This window comes from Miscanthus floridulus, chromosome 9 (genome assembly GCF_019320115.1).
Source record: "Miscanthus floridulus cultivar M001 chromosome 9, ASM1932011v1, whole genome shotgun sequence".
Classification (NCBI taxonomy): domain Eukaryota; kingdom Viridiplantae; phylum Streptophyta; class Magnoliopsida; order Poales; family Poaceae; genus Miscanthus; species Miscanthus floridulus.
Genome location: NC_089588.1, coordinates 25,427,405 through 25,451,766, shown reverse-complemented (window position 1 = coordinate 25,451,766; position 24,362 = coordinate 25,427,405). Strand labels below are relative to the sequence as shown.

At 49.1% G+C, this 24,362-nt stretch overlaps 1 pseudogene; it reads right to left on the bottom strand.

Annotated features, from left to right (window-relative positions):
• Window positions 1–8,438: 8,438 nt before the first annotated feature.
• Window positions 8,439–17,110, bottom strand: LOC136481585 (putative disease resistance protein RGA1; annotated as a pseudogene).
• Between the last annotated feature and the right edge of the window lie 7,252 nt (window positions 17,111–24,362).

Here is a 24,362-nt window from a genome sequence, read left to right as displayed (position 1 = left end):
TGCTCAAATGTTTCAGAGACCTCATCAGGTAGACCATTGAGGCCTACGTAGACGACATCATGGTCAAGTCCAAACAGGCTGACCAGCTCATAGCTAATCATGAGCAGACCTTCGCAAAACTCCGAGCAAATGGCATTATGCTCAACCCTGAGAAGTGTGTTTTCGGGGTCCCGAGGGGTATGCTGCTTGGTTTCATCGTCTCCGAGCGCGGCATCGAAGACAACATAGAGAAGATCTCAGCCATCATAAGGATGGGCCTGATTCAGAACATGAATGGGGTACAATGAGTCATGGGGTGCCTCGCCGCGCTCAGCCGCTTCATATTGCGCCTCGGTGATTGAGGTCTCCCCCTTTATTGACTTCTGAAGAAGGCCGACCACTTCGAATGGACGTCTGAGGCCTAGGAGGCACTTGACATGGTCAAGCAGCTTCTGACAAAGGCCTCGATCTTGGTTCCTCCTACTGATGGAGAACCCCTTTTGCTCTACATTACGGCCACCATGCAAGTGGTCAGCGCCGCCCTGGTAGTGGAACGAGAAGAAGAGGGGCACACCCTCAAAGTATAGCAATCTGTGTACTTCATTAGTGAGGTCCTATCCGACTCTAAGACCCACTACCCCCAAATCCAGAAGCTCCTGTATGTTGTCCTCATTGCCAAGAGGAAGCTATGCCACTACTTCGAGTCACATCCAGTGACAGTCATAACGTCCTTCCCCCTCAGCAAGGTCGTCCAAAACCAGGATGCCACGAGAAGAACCGCAAAGTGGGCACTCAAGCTGATGGGTCAGGGCATTGCGTAAGCCTCCCGAATGGCCATCAAATCGACCCCCACTTTTTCCTTTCCATTGCATGGTCATTCATTCATCCATTCTCATGCATGCATTCATACATTCATTCATTCATCCATTCATTCATTCACACATTCATCCCATACATCCAAGCATTGCATATGCAATTGCTGCATCACAACACTTCGCATCGCATCACGAAGCGGTAGTCGTCTCACTCGATATGAGCGACGACCGACCGAGGTTCGAAGGCTGGCCCACGAAGGGCTCGAGGCCACCTCGTGTCAAATAAAGCTAGGGGAGAAAAACCAAGACGAGCTACAGCGGCCTTGCCTGACCTCGCTCAGAAGCGGACAGGGGCATCTTGACCTTTCTCGTTCCATTCTAACCTCGAGCCAAGCCCACAGAATCTACATCGAGGAGAGGCCAACAGGCCACCCGAGCCTATCGAATGGCTCGGGCATCTATCGGGAGGCTGGTTAAGGAGTAGTGGAATGCCACACGAGGGCTCTGTCGACCCCGTCAGCAGATGATGGACCCGGATTCCACTCGAACATGCCCGTTAATGAGCTCACCGAGTGCGACACTCGAGCCATTGAGGCAAGTGTCGTTAGCTTAGCCCCTCCGATTGTGGAAACCAAGGATGGGGTGACGCATGAAACATGGTTGACCCCTACCGAGCCCCATGGGGCTTGGGGGCATGAGGCGCCTGATCCTAGATCGGGAGACCAGGGTTCGAAGGCCGGCCCACAAAGGGCCTGAGGCCGCCTCGCTCCGAACAAAAGCTAGGGGAGAAAACGCAAATGAGCCCCAGCGGCCTTCGCCCGACCTACTTAGAAGCGGACCGGGTCATGTCAACCTTCTCGTTCAATCCTAACCTCCAGCCGAGCCCATAGAATCCCCATTAAGGGGGCATCTATTGGAAGGCAGGTTAAGGAGCAGTGGAATGTCACATGAGGGCTTTGACGACCCTATCATGAACGATGGACCTAGATTCCACTTGAACATGCCCGTTAGCGAGCTCATGGAGCACGTCACTCGAGCCATCGGGGCAAGTTACATTAGCTCAACACCTTTGGTTACAGAAACCTCGGACAGGGCGACAATCACAAAGACAAACCAACCCTTGACCGAACCCCTACTACACGAGAGGGCTCGAGGAAAGTTGGACTTGCAAGGAGACCGAACGCACGATCGTAGAACGATATCTCAGAGCCTAGGGAGGGGGTACGCGCGAATACAAGAGATGCTTTCTCCTACTAGTTTCGTTATCCTCTCCTCGATCTTTAGTGATATCTGACCCTAGCAACAGCAAGGGGTCACATCTCACTCGGGGGCTGATAAGGGCATAAATACACCCTTTTTCAAAATAGTCGCCGCGCTAGACCTCTTCCCCACGTTAAGCCAAGTGGCAAGGTTTGTGGAAACAAACAACTGAGCATACCTGGTCAGACTGCAAGAAAACTACGCCCCGGCGGCTACGGTGTCTTTGCTCACCAGCGTAAACAGAGTTTCCCTCCTACACCTCGGGCCCTACGGTCTTAACGAACAGAAGGGTCGGAATACGTGAGCCACTTTTCGCATACAAAAAGGGAGGAAAACAAGATAAATCAAACAAAACGAAATGACAAATTTGTTTTTATGATACATAAGGGTCGGCACTTGTCCTTTGATTACAATAATGATCATCCGACCTAATTGACTAACTAGCCCCTCCGAGGGAGAACTATGTCTCCTATTCTGTCTGCTAGGTCCCGCGATAGAGGAGCCACCGCCGTCTCTATCTCATCCAGCTCATGGGCTTCGTAGCCAGGCACAAAGCCGAGGCTCATCGCCTCTAGGTCGATGCTGTCCACGTATTGAGAATGAGCAATCACAAAGGCCTGGTTGACCCTGGCGCGAAGGGTGTCCCTCTTGAGCTGGTGCACCCGCGCCATGATCTCGACGGCACGGTCCACGAGCGAACTGGTCCCCTCCGACCACACCACCTCTAGGTCATCGTAGACCACTCCGAGGGCGGCGCTCAGGATACCAAGCATGTCACTCTCTGCCTGAAGGTTCCTCCTCACCTCGGTCAGGTCTGCGGCCAGCCCGGTAGAGATGCCCTCGGCCTCCAGCCTTTGGGTTGTCGTGGTTCTGAGCTCGGCCTAGAGGGAGCTAATCTTCTGATGTGCGTCATCGCGCTCTCGGATGGCCTGGTCACGCTCCTTGTAGGCCGCGCCACACTCTAAGTGGAGCCTCTCCACGGTTTGGAGCAGCTCGTCCTGCTCCTTGTGCAGCTGGGTAACCAACTCGACATCCAAACTCACCCTCAGTAACAAGGCCATGACCTTCTCCTCGGCTCCCAGCTTTAGCTCCCGCTCCCTCACAACCTCGGCTAGAAGGTCAAGGATCCGCCGGCGGGTCTCGGTGTTCCTCTGGAGTAGCTCATCCTGCTCCCTCCTGACTTTGGTGACCTCCTCGTCATCTTGCCGTGCCCTCACCGACAGGGCCTCGAATGCCCTCTAGGCCTTGTCTGCATGCCGATGGGCCTTGGCCTCCCGCAGTTAGAGACTGTCTGCCTCCTCGGCAAGGGGAGTCAGCTCGACCACCCTCTACTGGGTAGCAACGAGCTGGGCGGTCGCATCCCCACGCAGCCATGCCTCTTTGATGAGGTAGTCCCAGCTCTCCTTCTGCTCGTGAAGGAATCGAGATTTCTCCCGGTTGCAAGCGATAATGGACTGAAAGCAGATGAGTGTCAGAACACAAAAAATACATAAAGGAAGAAGAGGGCAAGAGGCAAGATCAAGTAAATACCTGGCCAGTGGGGACAATGACTTCACGCAGGGTGCCCCTGGCATGGTCCAAGGCTTCCAGTGCGGCCACAATCCCCATGTTGAGGGTCTCCCGCTCCATGCTCTCGGTGGCATTGTCGAGGGTGAAGAGTGTCGATGTCGGGTCCTGCGGATTTGTCCACCAGAGCAGAGGCTCATCCCGCGCAGGTAAGTGGCTGCCTACCAATATTAGGGCCAAGGATGATTCCCCGCTGGTCCTCTCCACCACCACCATGACATCCGGGGCCCCTTGACCGTGTCCCCCTCCGTCTGTCCCACGTCGGGCACCGTCGCTTGGGCCGCTAGTGGCGCGGGTCACACCACTGCCTCAGGTGCCACCACGGTACTGTCCGGCTGTGGCCCACCTGTCACAGCCTTCTCCACCTCCACCTATGTCGGCGGGGCCTCGTCTGGCTGCGTCGCTCCTACCATGGTCGGTGCCACGAGCGCGGTTGGAAGCTCTGTCCGCCCTGTCGTCGACAGCGGTATCACCTCCATCGCCGGTTGCTTAGCAACCTCTATAGGTGTCCCTCGAGCCCCTATGTCCGCTTGTCCCAACGAGAACACGGGTGCCACCTTGTGCGGCGCCTGACTGGCCGGTGATGCAGTAACACTGGCGCTGCTCTAGCCCAAAATGGGTGCGACGTCAACCAACGACTGTCGTCTCACTTGAAGGGCGACGCTCTTCTTTCGCGCTAGCGCGAAAAGATTGCACCGCCTCAAGACGCTGCAAGAAAGAAAAGCATAAGTCACGATGAAAACATAGAAAAAACAAAGAAAAAACAGAGGAGCTGGTGACTTACATCGGCGCTGTTGGGCGGCGGATATGTTTGGGGGGCGAACCCCTATACCCCTACTCCACCTCGTTGGCGCAGGGCCGTTTCGAGCCCACCCCCTGCTCTCGGGCAGAGGTGCTTGCCTCCCTTGCATCTTGGGGCGCGATGGCGGAGCCACCCTCCTCCGCTGGCACCTCGGGCATGGCAGTAGGTCCACCCATCCCTATTGGCCCCTGGGGCAGACCGATGGTCCACCTTGTCTCCACCGGCCTCACGGATGCGCCCTCCCCTCCATGAAATGGGAAGGGCCCCGACTCCTGCAAAGATGAGCGGATACCTGTCAGCACATCCTCGCTCTCCAGGTCATCACACATGGTGTTGTCGACTACCTCATTGTCGTCTTCCTCATCATCGTCGTCATCGCTGTTGGTGTCCTCCCCTTGCTCCCGTGCCCGCAGCCTCTACTGCCTCTTCTTCCTCTCATCCTCCTTCGCCTTCCTCAGCCGCTCAGCCTCAGCGTGATTCGCCTCCCTCACGGATGGATCCCTCAGCAACGGAGCCAAGTGATCCATGAGGACAAGGTCCCTTGGCTGATCCCCAAATCTCAATGTTTGTATAAAGGGGCCAGGAGTTCAATTGAAGAGGAGGCATGAGGAGGGAAAACTTATAAAGATGATGTAGCACGGTTCTGGCTGCATCGGAGGGTGCATCGGCACCGGATACAAAAAATCAAGTGGAGCGCCCATATCGTCCCATGAAGACTCCATCGCCTCCTTGATGTGCTGTGTGATTTCGGAGGGGGAGAGCGCTCCCTCGGTGAGCACCGTCCTGTCGAATGACGCCTCGAGCGCCATCGCGTACAGCAGAAGCGCGCGCCTCATCAACGGCGCCACCCTCCTCGTGTGGTAGGCCCCGATGATACCCGACCCCTTTAGTCCCCTCTCCTTCAGGATTCGGATGGCGGCGAGGTGGTCCTAGATCTTCTTATTGTCCTTCTCCGGGACACCCCACTTCCTCCACGAATCCGGGGCCTCTTCGATTAGGCGCCCGGTGAAATCTGGCAGGGGGCGGTTGCGTCGTTCTTGAGATAAAACCAATGCGAATGCCACCCCTTGTTGGCCTACCCGGTTGTTCCGGAGGTGGATGCTGGCACATCCCATTGGCGTGTTCAGCTCCTGCTTCTTCTCCCTCTTCTTCTAGAGGGTGACGGCGAAGAAGTGCCTCCATAGATCAAAGTGGGGACTAATCCCCAGGAATCCCTCACACAGGGCGACAAACGCCGCCATGTGCTGAATTCCATTAGGATTGAGGTGCTGCAACTCGATCTTATAGTAGTGCAGCAGCCCCCGAAGAAACCTATGAGCAGGGGTGGCGAGCTTGCGCTCATGGAAGTGCACGAATGACATGACGTAGCCATCTAGTGGCGATGGCACATCCTTCTCGCCGGGTAGCAGCGACTCCTCGGCCGCGGTCCGTGCGTAGAGAAGACCGCGGCGGACAAGGCCCTCCATGCACTGGAAGGTGAAGTCAGAGCGGCACCACAGATCCATTGGAAGATGGGGGTGGGTGGATGCGAGCTCGACGACGGCTGGGACATGGAGGCAGGAAGACTAGGTGATTGATGGTGGAGGTTGCAGATGCAAAGGCAAGGAGGCAAGGTATGAAATCCTAGGGGTGAACCCTTTGGTTTTATAGGGGTGACGGATGTGAGGAAGCCAACAGTCCACCTAGATCTCTACGCTTGCCATGATCTACGACAACGTCATGCCATGTGATATGCGCACGCAATCCCTATCCTTTCCCTCAGAAGACTCGTCGGACGTTTCGCCTCCCCGGGCAGACCAGCACTCGGTACGAGTAACGGGAATATGGATCAAAAAACAACTCTATGACCCGTCTGGGCCTAGGAGTTCGATGGCTAGCCCATCAACGGGTTTGACAGTCGTCCCAGGCACCCTTACGATAAGAGATGGATAGGGATGGGCCCCGCAAGCGGCCAGTACCCAGGCGCACGAGCACCACGGGCATCTCGACCCGCGATCGAGTCTTCACCAGGCTGACCCTAGTCGGATCCCCACGAATGGAATGATGGGACCCCAATCGAACTATCCAATTAGCAAACCAACAAATCTCACGACCATACCCACGAAGGGTCCAACCTCAGCAAAAGGGAATCACCGACCTAGGACACGCCCTGGGCGACAAAAGAATGCCAGAGCCCTCAGAGTCCTCCCTTTCGGAAAAAAACACCGAAGGGGTATTCTACTCCATCGCAGGCTCTAGGGCTACACCCATTGGGTGCGCTCGCGCACACCCATTAGCAAGTCGTAAAATCCCCTAGGCGATTCTACCCAAATCACCCAGGGGCTCAGGGGCTACAACCACCGGGTGCGCTCACGCACAGCCACTGGCAAATAAAAAATCCCCCAGGCGATTCTACCCGAATCACCCGGAGGCTCGGGGGCTACACCCATCAAGTGCGCTCGCATGCAACCACTGGCAAGTCAAAAAGTCCCCCAGGCGATTCTATCCGAATCACCCAGGGGCTACTGTTGTTGACCAATACTAGGGTACCTAAAGAGGAGGAGCTAATAACCATCGATGTTGGTTATCCGAGATGTAGGAGCGTGACTACACCTCTTACTGGGCTCCGCCTCGTTCGACCACCGAGGCCATGGTCTCCGCCTCGTCCGACCCCCGAGGGTTGGCTCCGCCTTGGTTGACTTCCAAGGGTTGGCTCTGTCTCATCCAACCCCCGACGGTTGGCTCCGCCTTGTTCAACCACCGAGGGTTGGCTTTTTCTCGCTCGACATCCGAGGGCTGGCTCCGCCTCGCCCGATGTCCGAGGGTTGGCTCCGCTTCGGCTGACTCTCGAGGGAAGGCTCCGCCTCGGCCGACCCTCGAGGGTCGGCTTCGCCTCGGCCAACGCCCGAGGGTCGGCTCCGCCTCGGCCGACGTCTGAGGGCTGGCTCCACCTTGCCCGATGTCTAAGGGCTGGCTCCGCCTCGCAAGACATCTGAGGGCTGGCTCTGCGACACCCGACGCCTGAGGACTGGCTCCGCTTCACCCGATCCCACAGACGCGGTTCTTAACGGAAGCTCATGCCGCCGCCAAACACTACGGGCCAGAAAGTACTACCCAAGGTCAAACTTTTGGCATCGTGCAGGGAGCGGTCGCGTCCCAGCACGACCCGTCCCCACAACATGTCATTCTAGAAGACTCACAATGCCCACAGTGATGGACGAGTGGTCACTATGCTGCCCACTCCTTGTACGGCCGCTGACCAGCACGCTGGTTCGCCGCACCGTCCGCCGGGGCGGAGCGGGACATTACGACCCGCTGACAACACCAGGGCATGGCAGTGTCAGCGGACAGGCACCCGGCGTGGGGCTGTCCCTGTCGCCTCCTGCCACATCAGCGGGCCCGCACAGAGGAAAAAGAAACGCCCGACGACCCTAAAGGACTTCTTTTCGCCTCTCGTTCTCCTTGGCTCTCCCATTTGTAACCCGTGCTTTCCCTTGGCCTATAAAAGGGAAAGCAAGGCGTCTCACTAGGGGCATCGGTTCACCACATCACACATCACACCGCATCATAGCAGAACCACTAGCATCGAACCTCCAATACACAGCTGTGCAGCGATCGAGCTCTGGCACCCATTCAGTCTTTCCATCAGAGACTTGGGACCTGTCCCTCTCTCGCCCGTTTGTAACCCCTACTATGAACTTTTCAGTGCTAGTAACACGAGCAGCAGCCACGAACTGGACGTAGGGACATTCTGCCCAGTATAAATCTTGTGTCTTCTTAGCACACCATCTGGGTCAGACGCGCAATAATATAAATTTACTCGTTGGTGTTTACTCGAAACACCGATAAAATGTTGCACATATTTTCTACAAACCTAGTCAGAGTTAAGAAGGTTTGACATTCACGTATTCCATAACGACTTTTATTGTGGGACAGAGTGAGTAAGTGTCTAAGTAGGTCAACTCAACCCACCGAGAAAGCACGTCTCCACAGTGGATTCATGGAGGTAATGTGCAAGGTTACGTCCTACACTATGGGTAAGCCAGCTGAAATTAAAGAGGACAAGCATGTTCCAATCCAAAATACTCCGTACAAAACATAGATGTTCAGCAGGATATAGCAACATATACTCCACTCCCAGCAGTTGGCGGAAGGAAGCAGAATGAAAGCACTCCCACTCCCAGCAGCCTAAAGAAAGCAGAATGAACAAACAGTAAAAACAGAGCAAGTCTTGTTCTGCACAAGCAGTTGGCGGAAGATCAACGAATGACCAGAATGCATATATTCACACTAATCCATACCATCACCCAACAATGCCTCTGGTCAGAACAATCTGTGTACATGCAGAATACACTGCTGCTTGGGTCCACTGATCTGATGGGGAAGCGATGCCGTCGGCTTCACTGCAGTGCAGGCACGCTCGTCCACGCAACCAGAATGTCAAGTGAGCATAGGCCTGCCACCTGCAGCCATTGCTCAAATATGTTATACTAATCCTAGAAGAAACGGCAAGTAGCGTGAGATGTCTGAATCTAGTGTGGCGATATGTCAGGTGAAAATTAATGAAATAGTTGGAGATATAATCAGGATGGAGCCAAGCAGTTATATCGTGTAGGCAAATTTACCGGAAGCGTAGGCAGAGGGGCAGGCGTTTGTCCGCACATGTGCGTCCTTCTACTAGCCACTCTTCTTCATCAATGGGACATGTTTCGAAGCTCTTGTTTAGTTCGCGAAAAGTTTTCCCAAAAAGTGCTACAGTACCTATCACATCGGATCTTGCGATACGTGCATGGAGCATTAAACGTAGATGAAAAAAAAACTAATTACACAGTTTGGTTGGAAATTGCGAGACGAACGTTTTGAGCCTAATTAGTCCATGATTGAACACTAATTGCCAAATAAAAACGAAAAGTGCTACAGTAGCCAAATTTCCAACTTTTCGCGAACTAAACAAAGGCAAAATATCGAAACCTCCTGCGGTGCCTGCGTGCTGCAGAAGATATACAGATTGAAATTGACACGATGGAAACAATAAAGCAGACCAAGCGAAACACAATATCCAAAAATAAAAATATATCGGATGAAGCACCTTTAGTGTTAATTTACCTTGAGCAATAGCAGAGCGGCTGATACTTGTCTCAAAGCGGAAAGGATCCCTTGTGTACAGAACATACCAGTTCCTTGGACTGCCATAGGCTTTGACTTGCTGGATGTGGCGAAACTTGTGCCACTCAGGACCAGATTTCCCTGTTGCTATGGATGTGAGCAGCGACAAGGAACAATGTAGCAGTAAATGCCTTGGGTTCACATCCTGTAGATACCTGGGGACTGTTCCCAAGGCATCATCCTTCAGATTGAGTCTCTGTAGTGCTGGCATGCCCTCCAATACCATCAACTTTGGGCAGTCTTGTATGGTGAGCTTCTGCAGTTTTGGTAGATTAATGATCCTCTCCAGGTCAGTGTTCCAAAACACGTCGAGGTGGACAACAGAAGTGAAGTTCTCCAAAGACCTTAGGTTATTCACATCATATATGTATAATTTCTTCAAAGCCTTTGCGTGGAAGGCAAGGCCAGGAGGCATGTGGCTCAATTTGCACAAACTGAGTTTAAGCCTCTCCAACATAGGCATCGCTTTGACTTGTTCCTCCCACTCCCATTCCTCCCATTTGACCAATCTATCAAAAGTCAACTGATGTAATCTGGGAAACGCAACCCCTACATGATTGCTTGGTTGTAGGAATTCAAGCCCAACACGCTTGATTGCTGGGGAGCTGACTCAAGCCACTAGGAAGCTCTGTGCAGCAGGCCAAGTCGCCCATCATTAGAATCCTCATGCTCCTAAGCTGCATAACTGCTGCTGCTGGCATCATCCAACCTGGGAGCCGCTCACCAAAATACCCTTTGATTGTAAGGTTTTCTAAGCCAAGTGGAGGGCAGAGCTCATCAAAAACCTCTTCGGTTTGCCACTTATGTTTCTCAGAGATCCCTTCTTCCTCTTCTACCAATACACCATCATTGCCAAGTCTATTGGTACAACACAGTGACAGATATCTTAGATGGTTCTTTTCACCAAGTTTGGCCTGTATAGCAGATGAGGAAGAAGCTACATTCTCCAAGAAACTGATATGAAGATTAGTTAGCTGGGAGAGAGGCCCTAGTTCCTCCAAACTACAGTGGTCACAGTCCATGTAGGCTGGAAATCCATATAATTTCCTCAAAGAAGTTAGGCCACTAAATTCCCTTGGTATAACACTTACATTTGTCGGGTCAAGTCTGAGAAACCTCAAGTCTTGTAGCACTCCAATGCTACTGGGAAGATTAGCCAAACTCTGACAACCAGAAAGGCTAATGTACTGCAAGAATTTCAACTTGCCTATGTCTTCTGGTAACTTGGATGTATTACAGTTTTCTATTGACAAATACCTCAAATGTTTCAGCTGATACAAAGATTTGGCTATTGCATCAATATTTACACTGTCCAAATGTAGTGTTCGAAGACTTGAAAGAGAAACAAATGAATCACCTGGCTTAATCTTTATATTACCAACTAAAATTAGTGTTCTCAGTGATGTCTGTGTTTGGAGAGAACACCACTCCAAATTATGTTGTTCTGATCCTTTGCTTTCGAGAGATAATCTAAAAAACTTTTGCGATTTAAGTTTGTCAATACCAATTGTACTATTGTGAGCTACTAGTGCTTCATCTCCCAACATGTTATGAGCAAATGACCGAACAATATCATGCATGTTGCAAACTACTTGATCAAGGTATCTCTTATCTGGTTCAATAAGGTTCCGCTGTATTAACTGATCATAGTATTCCCTTCCAATTTCTTCAAGGTCACGTAAAGTTCCAAGAACAAATCCTTCACTAATCCACATGCCAACAATGTCATGAACATAAAACAATGCACCACTCGGAAGGAGGGAACAGTGCAAAAAGCAAGGCTTCAAACAAGGCTGCAGATCTTCATAGCTAAGATATACTGCATAATTTAGCTCTTTAGGCACTTGTGATACTGACCATAGAGAATCATCTAAGACATTTTGCCAGTCAGTTCGTCTTATCCTTTTCTGACGGAGGAGACCTCCCATTACTTTGACCCCAAGAGGTAAACCATCACATTTTTCAACAAGTCTCATTCCAATATCCTTTAGTATTTCAACCTGGGGCTCATCATTTACGTCTGTAACAACCTGCAAGAATTTTAGGCTAATTAGACAAACAATAATTTATTGTGCAGTGTCGTGATATCCTGTCAATGCAAAACACATCAAGGAAGAAACCTATGGGGTCTCTAGCACATAATTTTTGGTCAGCCTTTTTTATATTATACTTTATGCATGTGCAACTATGTAAAAAGAAAGAAAAAAGGCACGAATGTTGCTTCGGAGACAATAGCAACAAAGTACTCACTAGCAATGTTCATGATGAATTTCTACTTCTTTGCTCCTATCACCTTTCGAAGTACGGCCTTTCCTATTATTCAGCTAATACAACATTGTGTGCATTGTAGCTGCCACTGCGTCAATTCTGAACCAACTGGAATGAATCACTACCAATCAATATAAATTATGTATAATAAAGCTACAGTGCTCAATAAAACATGACTCAATAAATATGGAAAAATATTCATTACAAGGGGCGCATTAAGGTATGGCCAAGCAAAAATATTAGAAAGAATTATTTCAATTACAGGTGACAACATGTAATCTCCCAGTGCGTGACTATACAAATAAACAGTTGAAAGCAGTAATAGTCTCCTCCCAACAAAGGCGGTTGGATTAGTTTCAAATTTTGTTCCAAAATAATTAATATTCTAAGTGGTACTAGTTCTATTCGTAGTTTCTGGGCCCACTCTTCATTAAATTTCACCCAATAGGCACATCCAGTTTAGTACAAAGAGTTTTGCTTTGGTATATGTGGGTTCTTTGCTATAGCACGCTTCCACCCGGTTCACGTTGAAAAATCAATATTAAAAATGCTGTTGTAGACAATTTCATATGCGATGCCTTCTCACATATACTTCCAGTCATGTGATAATTGGTACAGTGGAGAATAATATATTTTTATAGAGTAAATTACACCCATGCCCCTAAACTACTACATCTTCTATCATATCACTAAATATAAAATTGCACATTTAGATCCTTAAACTATTTAAGTACCCCAGTTCTGTACGGCTGCGCAGCCACGGCGGCTACGCGGCCACGATGGTTGCTCACATTCGTGCTTGTGCAGCGGTGGCGGCGGCTCGATTGTGCAGCCGCGGCCATGGCTCACGCTCTCGCGCTCCCCGACAGCAGTGGCGGCATTGACAGCGAGATGAACTCATGTAACACTTCTAATGTGGAAGAAGATATTTTTTTTAAAATAGCCCCTCATGAAATTTGTTAATATTTGTGCAATTTATGTATCTGGGTGATTTTGTATATAACCACCGCTAATATTTTATTTTCAAGCAAGCGAGTCTTTTCTCTGCACGCGGGCCTGAATCCATATCCGTTTGTACGAATATGAGGCCCAAACAAAGTTTAAAGATCGGAATGACATACTTTTTATGTTTGGCGACCGGGATGACACAACTCACAAGTTGGAGGACCAACCATGGAGTTTACTCATCAAAATATTATTTCTAGCCTTAGAATATGTAACACGACGTCATCCACATCCAAACAAACCTAGACCTTTTCCATTCCTCAACATGGCATGCCATGGTGGAACATTATCTGTGTGTTTGGATTCAAGGACAAGCAGGGACAGGACGAGATGGCTCTAGGATGAGTGGTGTTTGTTTGGGAGGCCACACACTACGTAGAAAAAGGTTTTTAGGAGCGGCTGGTAACCCTCTGTAGGGGCGGTTTTGTCAGCCGCCCCTATGAAAGGGTGCCTACAAATCGCTGATTTGTAGGAGCGGTTCCCAGACCGCCCCTACAAATTGATTTGTAGGGGCGGCTGGTGTTATCAGCCGCCCCTACAAATCTATTTGTAGGGGCGGCTGGATATTGAGCCGTCCCTACAAATAAATTTCCAGAAATCACGAGAAAAAGGGGCAAAAAAAATAGCAATTTTTTTAATCCGAGGAAGTCCCCACCGGCAGCCACACACACCCTCACTCTACGGTCGCAGCATTTTTTCATGATTTTTGCACACTTTCATTTTGGTAGTTTCTCCATCCGAGGTCGTTTACAAAATTTAAATTTCAAATTTGAGAAATTCAAACGTAGGTTTCCATGACAAGATGATTTCAAATCAAAAAGTTATCAACTACAAAGTTTGATAACTTTTTGAGATCTACAAATTTCATTTTTGCTGTTTGTCCATCCGAGGTCATTTAAAAAATTTAAATTTCAATTTTTTTGAAATTCAAATGTAGTTTTCCTTGAGAAGATAGTTTCAAATCAAAAAGTTGTCCACTATAAAATTTCATAACTTTTTAGGATCTACATCTTTCATTTTGGTAGTTTCTCCATCCGAGGTCATTTACAAAATTTAAATTTCAAATTTTAGAAATTCAAACGTAATTTTCCTTGACAAGATGATTTCAAATTAAAAAGTTGTCAACTATAGAGTTTCCTAACTTTCCGATATCTACAACTTCTATTTTGATAATTTATTCATCCAACATAGTGGTAGTAACATTGTTCACAAATGTTACATATCCCTCTTATTGTTTATGAAACTATAAGAGAGATATGTAAATTTTATGAACAATGTTATTACCACTTTATTGGATGAAGAAATGACCAAAATAAAACTTGTAGATCTTGATAAGTTCTGCAACTTCTATGTTCATGATTTTTTCATCTAAAATCGATTAGTGTTCCAAAATAACGTTTGAAGTTGTCATTTTTTTAAATTCAAAATTCAAATAGATAAAACACAGTCACATGAAAAGATGGATAAAATAATAGTGGTAAGAACACAATAAATTGATAGGGCATGATTTTAGAAATTTTTAGAAAAAAAAATCATCAAATTTGAAGTTAGTATGAGGGAGAAAGACTAGTTACAAGTTTTAGCCAGAGATTAAAAAGAAAAAATCAGAGTTCTTCAACAATTTGAAATTTTAATTTCAAACAGTATTTTCAAGTAGTAAATGATCTCAACTGAAAACGTTGTCAACTACAAAGTTTCATAACATTTCGAGATCTACAACTTTCATTTTGATTGTTTCTCCATCCGAGGTCCTTTACAAAATTGGGGGCCACCATCGGGCACCCATGCCCCTAAACTTTCATTGCGGTCGTTTACAAGAAGAGGAGCACTAGGGGCCACCATCGGGCAAGCTTGGGGGGCACTGCCACGCGTGACCTCGAGGGGCCACCACCGTGCGCGAGATATGAGGAGCCTCCGCGCCCGAGCTTGGGAGGCCGCCGCTGTGCAACCTCTGAAGAGCCACTGCGTGCGAGCTCGGGGGGGGGGGAGCATGAAACAGGAGGCGTGGGGCGTGGGCGCCGATCTGACCAGGAGGAGGCATAGGGCGTCGCGCCGCGAGCCCTTTGGGCGGCTACGGTTGGGGAAAGAGAGAAGGAAGAAAAAGAAAGAATAAAAACTACCAAATGGGCCCCACATGTCAGTAGCGGATCCCACTTTTTATGTCTAAGACCAAACAGAAAACGGGTTGATCCCATCCCTCCCCAACCAGAAAAGAAATAGTGTCGCTGCATCCCACAAACCAGAGACAAGACCATCCCACCTAACCTTATCTCCCAACCAAATGCTATCTATATGTCTCATAATATCTCTACTAGTGCATCCTACCCATGGGAACTACACATATATGTTGGCCTTTGGCCCACCGTCTCGATTCCCCATCCCTCCCTCTCTGTTTCTCTCTTCTCGCTCCGATATTGTGCAGCAGCCTAATATGTGTGACATACATACCCTCACGTTTGACTACTGGTCAATACCGAACCACAAATGGATCAATTGTGGTCTGCCACATAAGGATGTATAGTGTGTTAGGGCTCATTTAGAACTGGATGATAGCACGTGACAAGTCTGGGGATCTTGATGATATTCTAGTATAAATGTGGGGGCATGAAAGTAGCATTATAAGAGCTTGGGACTTACATTACATCCAAAGACAATTTCGCTAACCTCACAGTGCATGCATTTTGAGAGTCTAGGGACCCATAATACATCATACAGAATAAGTTCGAAGACTGTTTTTTTATTTTACTCTAAAAAGCATAGTACTAAACAGACTTATTATGGTTGCCTTAGTTTGTACGTGAATTAAATTTCGTTGCTAATTCGCCATGTGGTATTGCCTACGTTACAGCCCATGACAGATCCAATCGAACCTACATATCTCAAGTTCTTTTAAAAAAGGAGGAAGTGTAATACAATGTACAAAATTTAATTGCTTTAACAAAAAATTGTGAATGCCTGCCCTATGTGGAGTCTGCATGACTGCATATGCAGGATATTACAATACTAACATATGGAAGTATGGCATTTTGTTTCTTTATAATATATTTCGAAGGTCACCACCGTAGAACTAGATGTTGAAACAAATAAGAAAAATAGAAGTTGTTGCCAGGGCAGGGAATCTAGTTCCCACTACTAAGATAGAAGCAAAACTAAAGTGATGCAGCCAGAAAACAAAATACATAATTAAAGAAAAGTAATTAATGTATGGATTAACTTGTACCTGCTTCTTGAGCAGCAACCATGCATCTTCAAGCCCAAGTTTGTCAATACGATGGTAGGGCTCCTCAGCCTTCATCTGACGTGCCACTATGTCATGCCTTGTGGTGACCAGCACACGGCTACCTTGAGCTAGCATGGCATTGACAAAGGGAGTTCTAAGGACACCTTCCCATATATTGTAGTCCCAGACATCATCCATTATTAATAAGGTTTTGTGTCCCTTCAAAGCTTCTATTAGAGTCTGTTCCAGTGCCACCTTTGAAATTCCACAAGCATGGTGGTTTCCACCGGCTTCGATAATAACTCTCCTTAGTATTTCAGTATTGTTGAAGTCTTGGTTGACACTCAACCATACTTTCTTCGTGAACTCATGTTTTATGACTTCACTGTTGAAGATCTTTTGAGCAAGGGTGGTTTTACCAATCCCACCAATTCCCACAATGGAGAAAATGATTATTTTGTTGGATTTGTCATCGTCAGTTGGATACTTCTTTGTTAGCATCTCTACTAGATTTGTTGTGTCCTCTTCGATCTTCTCACCAACCAAACCAGATTCGTCAAGCCCCACTGACGTCTCATGGGTACCAAAAAGATATGATACCACGTTTCTTCCACGGTGCTCATAAGTACCAAGGTTCATGAAGTTGAATGATGCACCACGTGCCTTGATGTCATCTAACTTCTTGTTAAGGTTCTTGATGCGGCTTCCAATGTCGTGGGCATGTAGGGGATTCCGTATGCAGAAGAGCAATGGGTTGAAGCATCCGGCATCATGCCTTTGGCCTCGCTCCATGGCCTTGAGCTGGCACAGGTCGAGGATGTCAGTGGCATCATACATAGCATTCCTTAGCTCTATCCCCCATGCTTGGACACTTTGGTCTGTGATGTTCCTCCTATCAACATCAGCAAGGATGTTCTTTAGATCCCGAAGCTTGATGTCCATGTTATCAATCTCACTGGACACTCCAAGCAACATATGCACCTCATCTGCCGCCATCTGCATGAGCATGTTTTGGATGTAGGACGCCAAAGCATCTAGGACACCGGCCATGATTGAGAACTTTGGTTTTTGCTGTAACAAAGTGAGAACAGATATTAATTTCAACATGGCATTTTAATTTTATACATCAAAGATTCAATCATCTGCCATCTATTATTGCAGCCATCGCGGCACTACTACTAACTTCTCGTTCATTCATACTACTACATGACAGTGGCAACTATATGCGCAGATCTAGCTACACATAAGCAGCTGCAGAAACGTAACTACTACATCACAGTGGGCACTATATGCGCAGATCTAGCTACGCATAAGCGGCTGCAGAAACGTAACGGTTAAGGAACGAACCAGAGGTTGACCAGCTGATCAATGGCCAGAAGCGGTGAGGCGCGGCGGTGCCACTGTTGTTCGTTCTTGGTCGTGGAACAGGATCTATTGGTTAATGGTTAGTAAGGCATCGGCATGGACATCGTCGACCTAGCCCACCTCATATTACTGCTGGATTGCGGCAGGCCAGTGAGTGAAGAAATGAGGAGTAGCGAGATGGATTTAGGTTCTGATGTGCGGTTCTTGCCTGCAAGAATCGCAGTAGCTGCTTGGTGGCTTGTGTTGGGTGTATGAGCTAGGAAGGAAATGTTGACGATTCAGGGAAGGTGGTGACTGGAGTAGGTCATGGTAATAACACTGCAAGGTGGGCAGGAAAGTGCGTGACACCTTCGATGGATTTGCAGATGGCGTCCTAGTTTTTTAATTCCACAGCGGAGCCTTGGATGCTAGATTAGCTCTGAGCCACCACGTGAAACGGCGGCCAATGCATTTGCGTGCAGTAGCATGGGGGTACCGCAAGATTCTTTCTCATCGCAAGAGATGACAAGCAAAGACTCGCTCACAGAGTTGGTAGGATAAACAGACCAATAATACAACTTGGCAGTGGCCGGCTCGCATTCGTCCAATAATGCAACCGAGGCGGTTCCCCTAATACAACCACTAGGGGTTTGCCCTAACACAACCGCCTCGGTTAATGGATTAACCGAGGCGGTCAATCGCCTCGGTTAATCGACAGTAACCGAGGCGCCGCCTCCAAAAAAGTGGTGGCCCAGCAAGCAGCCCATTTGGGCCTGACACTCATAGATACATCATATAATTCGAGTTATCCACAGCCATCTCTCATTCCCTCACCCACCACCACACAGCACTCTCTCTCCTCTCTCGGCTCAGTCCTCACGAGAGAGGAGGCACTCATCTCTCTCGCGTCTCTCGCGCATGCATGGCCCGCTCTCTCCCTCTTGTCTCTCTCGTGCATGCATGGCCCGCTCTCTCCCTCTCTCTCGTCTCTCACCGGCGGGCGCTCCCTCTCTCCTCTCGCGGTGGGTGCTCTCTGGAGGCGGTGGGAGGCGCTCACACCCCAGCGGGCTGCTCACGCTAGGCCGCAGCGGCGGCTTGCGAGTGTGGCGGGGCGGGGCCTCTGGCACTACTGCAGAACAGGTATTCACCGCCGGCTCCAGACCCCCCCATCAATGATGGTTTTGGCTCTAGGCAGTGAAAGTCGGCGGTGATGCCCATTGCCATTACCGCCGGTTTCCTAACCGGCCGTGATGCAAAGTTATCACAACCGCCGTGTTACTAGCCGGTGGCGATAGGGATTTTCAGAAATTCCAAAATCGGATCAAAAATAGCAAAATTTTTTGATGTAATCCCAGGAATGCCCATTGTCACAAGTCACGCGATTTTTTGCGCGAAAATCTGCGCGGTGCTCACACGTAGCTGCTCTAACCACTCCGCCCCTAAGTCACTTTTGTCCATACAACATGTATATTCCTTTAGTGCTAATTTCTCATGATTTTAAAATAAATATTTAGAACCCTAAATGACTTTGGATAAAAAAATGATCAACTACAAAGTTGTTGTTCTAATCAAGATCTACAACTTTGATGTTGATGGTTTTGCCATCCGAGGTCGTTTGACAAATTTGAATTTCAAATCGTCTAAACTTTAGCCATACTGTTGGGATATCAAATGATTTCAAATGAAAAAGTCATCGAGATCTACAACTTTGGTTTTGGTTGATTTTCCATTCGAGGTTATTTGCAAAATTTGTATTTCAAAATTTTTGAACTTCAGATAGAAATTTAAGACCCTAAATGATTTCTAATGAAAAAGTTGTCAACTATAAAGTTGTAGATCATAGCGAGATCTGTAACTTTGATTTTGATCATTTTTCATCTGAGGTTGTTTGTATAATTCGTAAAAATTGAATTTTAAAATATAAGAGCTTCAAACAGATTTCTGGGACTATAAACAATTTCAAATAAAAAAGTCATCAACTACAAAGTTGTAGATCTCATCGAGATCTACAATTTTGATATAAAGTTTGTTTTCATCTAACTTTTTTTATAAAAGTTATGAATTTTATTGTGATGCAGCATAACTCATCATCGCCGGTTCGTATTACGAACCGATAGTGATATGATTTTCACCACCGGTTGGTACCACAAACCGGCGGTACAAATGGATCGACCATCACTACCGGTTGGTAACACAAACTGGCTGTAGTGATAGGTTTATCACCACCGGTTCATGTTACCCGTCTGCGGTGTTAACCGCCCAAATTTTCACCAACTGTTCATAACACGAACCGGCGGTGAAAATTATTTCACCAATGCTTTGTAATACGAACCGGTGGTGAAAGTGGTGTGGGTGATTACCCGTTATGTAGTAGTGTGGAGGTGCTCGTCTCTCTCCGGCATCGGCACGGCGCACGGTGCAGGCTCCCGTCCTCCGACAGTGGCGCGGGGCCTCCGGCGGTGAAGCGCAGGGCTGGGCTCGTGGATTCGGCATCGGGGCTCGTGGATCCGCTAGATCCGGCGTCGGGGCTCGTGGATCCGCTAGATCTGGCGTCAGGGCTCGCTGATCCGGCCACCACCGACGCGAATTCGGCAACCGGCGGCGGCATGGGTGTGGATCCGACCACCAGCGGCAGCACGGCGTTCCCAGAAGTGGGCTCAGCGTTGGGACTAAGAGTGGGCTCGGTGTCGAGCCTGGATTTTTTTTGTTTTTTATTGATTTACCGAGGCGGGCGTTATAAGGCGCCTGCCTCCGTTAACTGATTAACTGAGGCGGGCAAGGCAACCGCCTCCGTTATTCACGGATTAACCGTGATCTTTCGACGGAGGCGGTTGCCTTTGCCCGCCTCCGGAAAAAAAAACGTCTGTCTCCATTAAGTTTACTGTAGTAGTGCTAGATATTTGGGACTGCTCCACAAATTCCACCATGGAGCAGCTCCACAAAAACCTAGAGTTTGTGGAGCACTCCTTTAGATGCTCGTACAACTCCAACCTTTTTCCTCGATTTCCCTTGCAATTTATTTCCACATTGGAGCCTCATTAGCAAGCAAACGAAGTCAACACAAAAGCAAGTTGAATTAAGTTATGACAATAATTTGATCGCCCATCTGGTTGTCTAGATGTATGCACCTGGTCCACATACCATGTGACTGCATCGCTTGCAGATACCATGCCAGTAAGGACCTCGGGTTTGCTTTGACAGATGAACATTAATTAGGGTGCCAATGCAAGAGTAGTATTCTACTTCTCGCCAGGCTGGTACGGGTAGGTGAAAGTCAGATCGATCAGAAATTCAAGGAAGCAGTGAGGTGTTACCAGCAGTAGCACTGGGTCAAGGTTAGATAGGAATTGGCGTGGTCGACCATCGTTGCTGCGTGTCCGTGCTGCTGGATTATTGCTGCGTGCCCGTGCTGGTGGGTGGTGAATGAAGAAAGGAGGAGCAGCGAGAGGGGTTTAGGTAATGTGGTGGCTTCTGTTGGCTGCTTCAACTGGGAATGAATTGGTGATGATTCAGGGAAGAAGATGGTGATGCTTGCTGTAGGGTGGTGACAGCGGAAGGTGGGATGGAAAGTGCGTAACAGCTTTGGTCGATTTGCGTGCGGCGTCCTAGTTTATTAATTCCACACCGGATTGGTGCACTGTAAAAGCTGATGTTAGTGTTGCAAGTTGGAAGTTGACAATTTGATCGCCCATCTGGATGTCTAGCAAGATGTGTACCGGGTAGATGCCATGGTGCTCTACACTAACCTGCACCTGCCTCGAGTGGCTGGCAGCTTCAAGTGCGTGTGTGTGACTGCACGGGGTGCAGATACCGTGCCAGTGGGAGCTGGTTGCTTTAACAAATGAACGTTTGGGTGAAATGTATTATATTGTCATCGGGCTGTACAACATGGCACGACATATAATTTGGATCCAAACGACAGGCACTAAGATGACTGTGCAATCAAACAGTTTGTGCATTTCATTTAAGAGCAACTCCAGTAAGGCACTTGAATCCCCATAGCTAAATATGGGTGCGCAAGCCAAAAAGTATGCTCCAGCAGGGCCCCTATTCGAGGCCTAAATTTTGGGTGGGCATCCATTCCTGGGGCTCACCCCCTGGCCCCAGGAGGAGGAAGAAGACAGAGAGAATGACATGTGTTGGAAAACCCCTAGGTTTCCAGCAGGTGGGACTAGAAGGAGTTAGCCGAAGCCTTCGCCGTGACAAGAGCCTCGGGCGAAGCCTCGATTGGGAAGTGGGTCCAAACCAAACTAGGGCTTCATAAATGTTTTCAACTACCTCTTCCCTGTACAGAGTTTGTGTTCCCCTTTTATAGGGCACACTACTGGAAACCCATCCTTTACCGAGGGCTTCTGGGTTTGCCGAGGTCCAGATCTCGGGCACTCGGCAAAGGCTCTCTTTGTCGAGGGCCAGACCCAGGAGCCCTTGGCAAAGATCGGCCCTCGGCAAAGAAATGGCCCTCGGCAAAATAAATCTTTGCCGAGGGCCTAGCCCTTGGCAAATATGGCCGGATGGGTCACGGCGGCCACTGGCGTCAGTCTTTGCCGAGTGCCCGCCGTCAGGCACTCGGCAAAGATTTTTTATTTTTTTTAAAAAATTTTCTTTGCCGAGGGCCATTGGCCAGGCCCTCGGCAAAGATCCCCTGTGCCGAGGGCCAGGCTAGGCCCTCGGCAAAGATTTTTAATTTTTTTTTAAAATTTTCTTAGCCGAGGGCCATTGGCCAGGCCCTCGGCAAAGATCCCCTTTGCCGAGGGCCAGGCTAGGCCCTCGGCAAAGATTTTTTTTTTGGTTTTTTTAACCTAGTTTTTTTGTGGTGCTATAATACATTATTGAAAACTCAATTTTAAAATTTGGGCCAATTTTGACTTTTTGATATATTTCCCTAATTTATTTCTTTTCGTTGAGTTTTTTCGAATATTTCAAATTTGAACTGCAGTTGGATGGAATAATGCAATTTAGTGTTTTGAAAAATGTTATTCATGGTATTTGGTGTATGTTGAGTCCCTATCCATGAACTCGCATCAAATTTCGGGCATCTTCTTCACGTAACTTGACGAGGAACTTGTCGGAAAATTGTTTTTAAATTATATAAAATCCATACGAAGTCCGAAAATCACGAAACTTGTCGAGGTGTCATGTTATCGCATGTGTAGGCTGTGGTAAAAAAATTGAGAAGGTTTCGAGCAAGTTGTGACGTCGGATGCATAAAACCCAGACATCTCCACATGTGATCACATGCGATCACATGTGGAGATGTCTGGGTTTTATGCATCTGACGTCACAACTTGCTCGAAACCTTCTCAATTTTTTTACCACAGCCTACACATGCGATAACATGACACCTCGACAAGTTTCGTGATTTTTGGACTTCGTATGGATTTTATATAATTTAAAAACACTTTTCTGACAGGTTTCTCATCATGTTACGTGAAGAAGATGCCCGAAATTTGATGCGAGTTCATGGATAGGGACTCAACATACACCAAATACCATGAATAACTTTTTCGAATCACTAAATTGTATTATTCCATCCACCTGCAGTTCAAATTTGAAATATTCGAAATAATCAACGAAAAGAAATAAATTAGGGAAATATATCAAAAAAATCAAAATTGGCCCAAATTTTAAAATTGAGTTTTAAATAATGTATTATAGCACCACAAAAAAACTGGGTTCAAAAAACCAAAAAAAAAAAATTTGTCGAGGGCCTAGCCTGGCCCTCGGCAAAGGGGATCTTTGCCGAGGGCCTGGCCAATGGCCCTCGGCAAAGAAAATTTTAAAAAAATAAATACTCCAACTTCTGCTTTTCCTTCCCCACTCTTTGCTCCTTCCCAACGCTTCTCGTCCCTCCTCCGCACCGTGCCCACCCCACCGAGCGCCGCAGCCGCCCCCGCCCCCGGCGAGGTTACTGCTGCCAAGCACCGCGTCCACCTTTGCAGCCCACGGGCCGGCACATCGTCCTGGGCGGCCGGCCCCCGGCGCTGCGGCGACGCCGACCTAGGGTTCCGCCCCTTCCTCGGCAGCGGGTGCGGCAGTGAAGCTCCGAGGTCGGATCTGTTGGTACGTGACCCTCCCCTCGTCCTGCTCTGTCTGATGACTCCTCCCCCAGATCCTCTCTCACTCCATCTTGCCCTTTGCATTGCACAGGCGATGACTGCCGCAGCAGACTGCGCTGCCGACTCGACGACAGCAAATCCGGCACGGGTCCCCTGGCGCGGTGGCACTCACGGTTGCAGCCCCGACGCGGGTGCTCCCCTGGCGCAGCGGCCTGGCCAGGCCCCAGCTGCCCCGCGCTGCCGCTCCGGTCGTCCCCGCGTCGCCGCCCGCCAACACCGGCCCGCCACCGCGCCGCGCGCCGCCCTCCCCTCCCCGTGCGCCGCGCCCGCAGCCGCCCCCACGCCCGCCAGCCACCGGGCCGCCGCCGCCTGCCGCAGCCCCTCCCCGCGACCGTGACTTCCCTCGCCTCGCTCCGCTCCCAATCGCGGTTACCGCATGCCCTCGGGCGAACCCACGCCCCCTGCCGGGGCGTCTCCCACCCGCCCCGACAGTTCCAGCCGACGTCGCCCCTACCCTCTCCCCTCCATGCCGAGGACGTCTTAGCTGAGGGCGGATCCAACAATGAGGCATCTTGTCAGGTGAGCAGACTGTCGGTCGTCGCCCTTCGGCGGATCCAGCGACGAGGCGGAGCAGCTAGGGTGGAGGCGCTGGCCCTTGGTGGATCCGGCGAGGTGGCATCTTGACCCAGGTTGATTTTGACATGTTGCTTTGCTTGAGATCTACTACTAACCTTAAGTACTTGTGTGACGCCCAAGCCGCTCCACTACAATGACGCCGCCGCCCAACTACGTGGTCGTCGGCAGCTCGCTGCGGTTCAAGGTCGTCGACTTCGGCTTCGGACGGCCCGAGCGCGTCCGTAGCGGCGGAGGGAAGGGCAACAAAAGTAGGGCGGGGGGGAAGG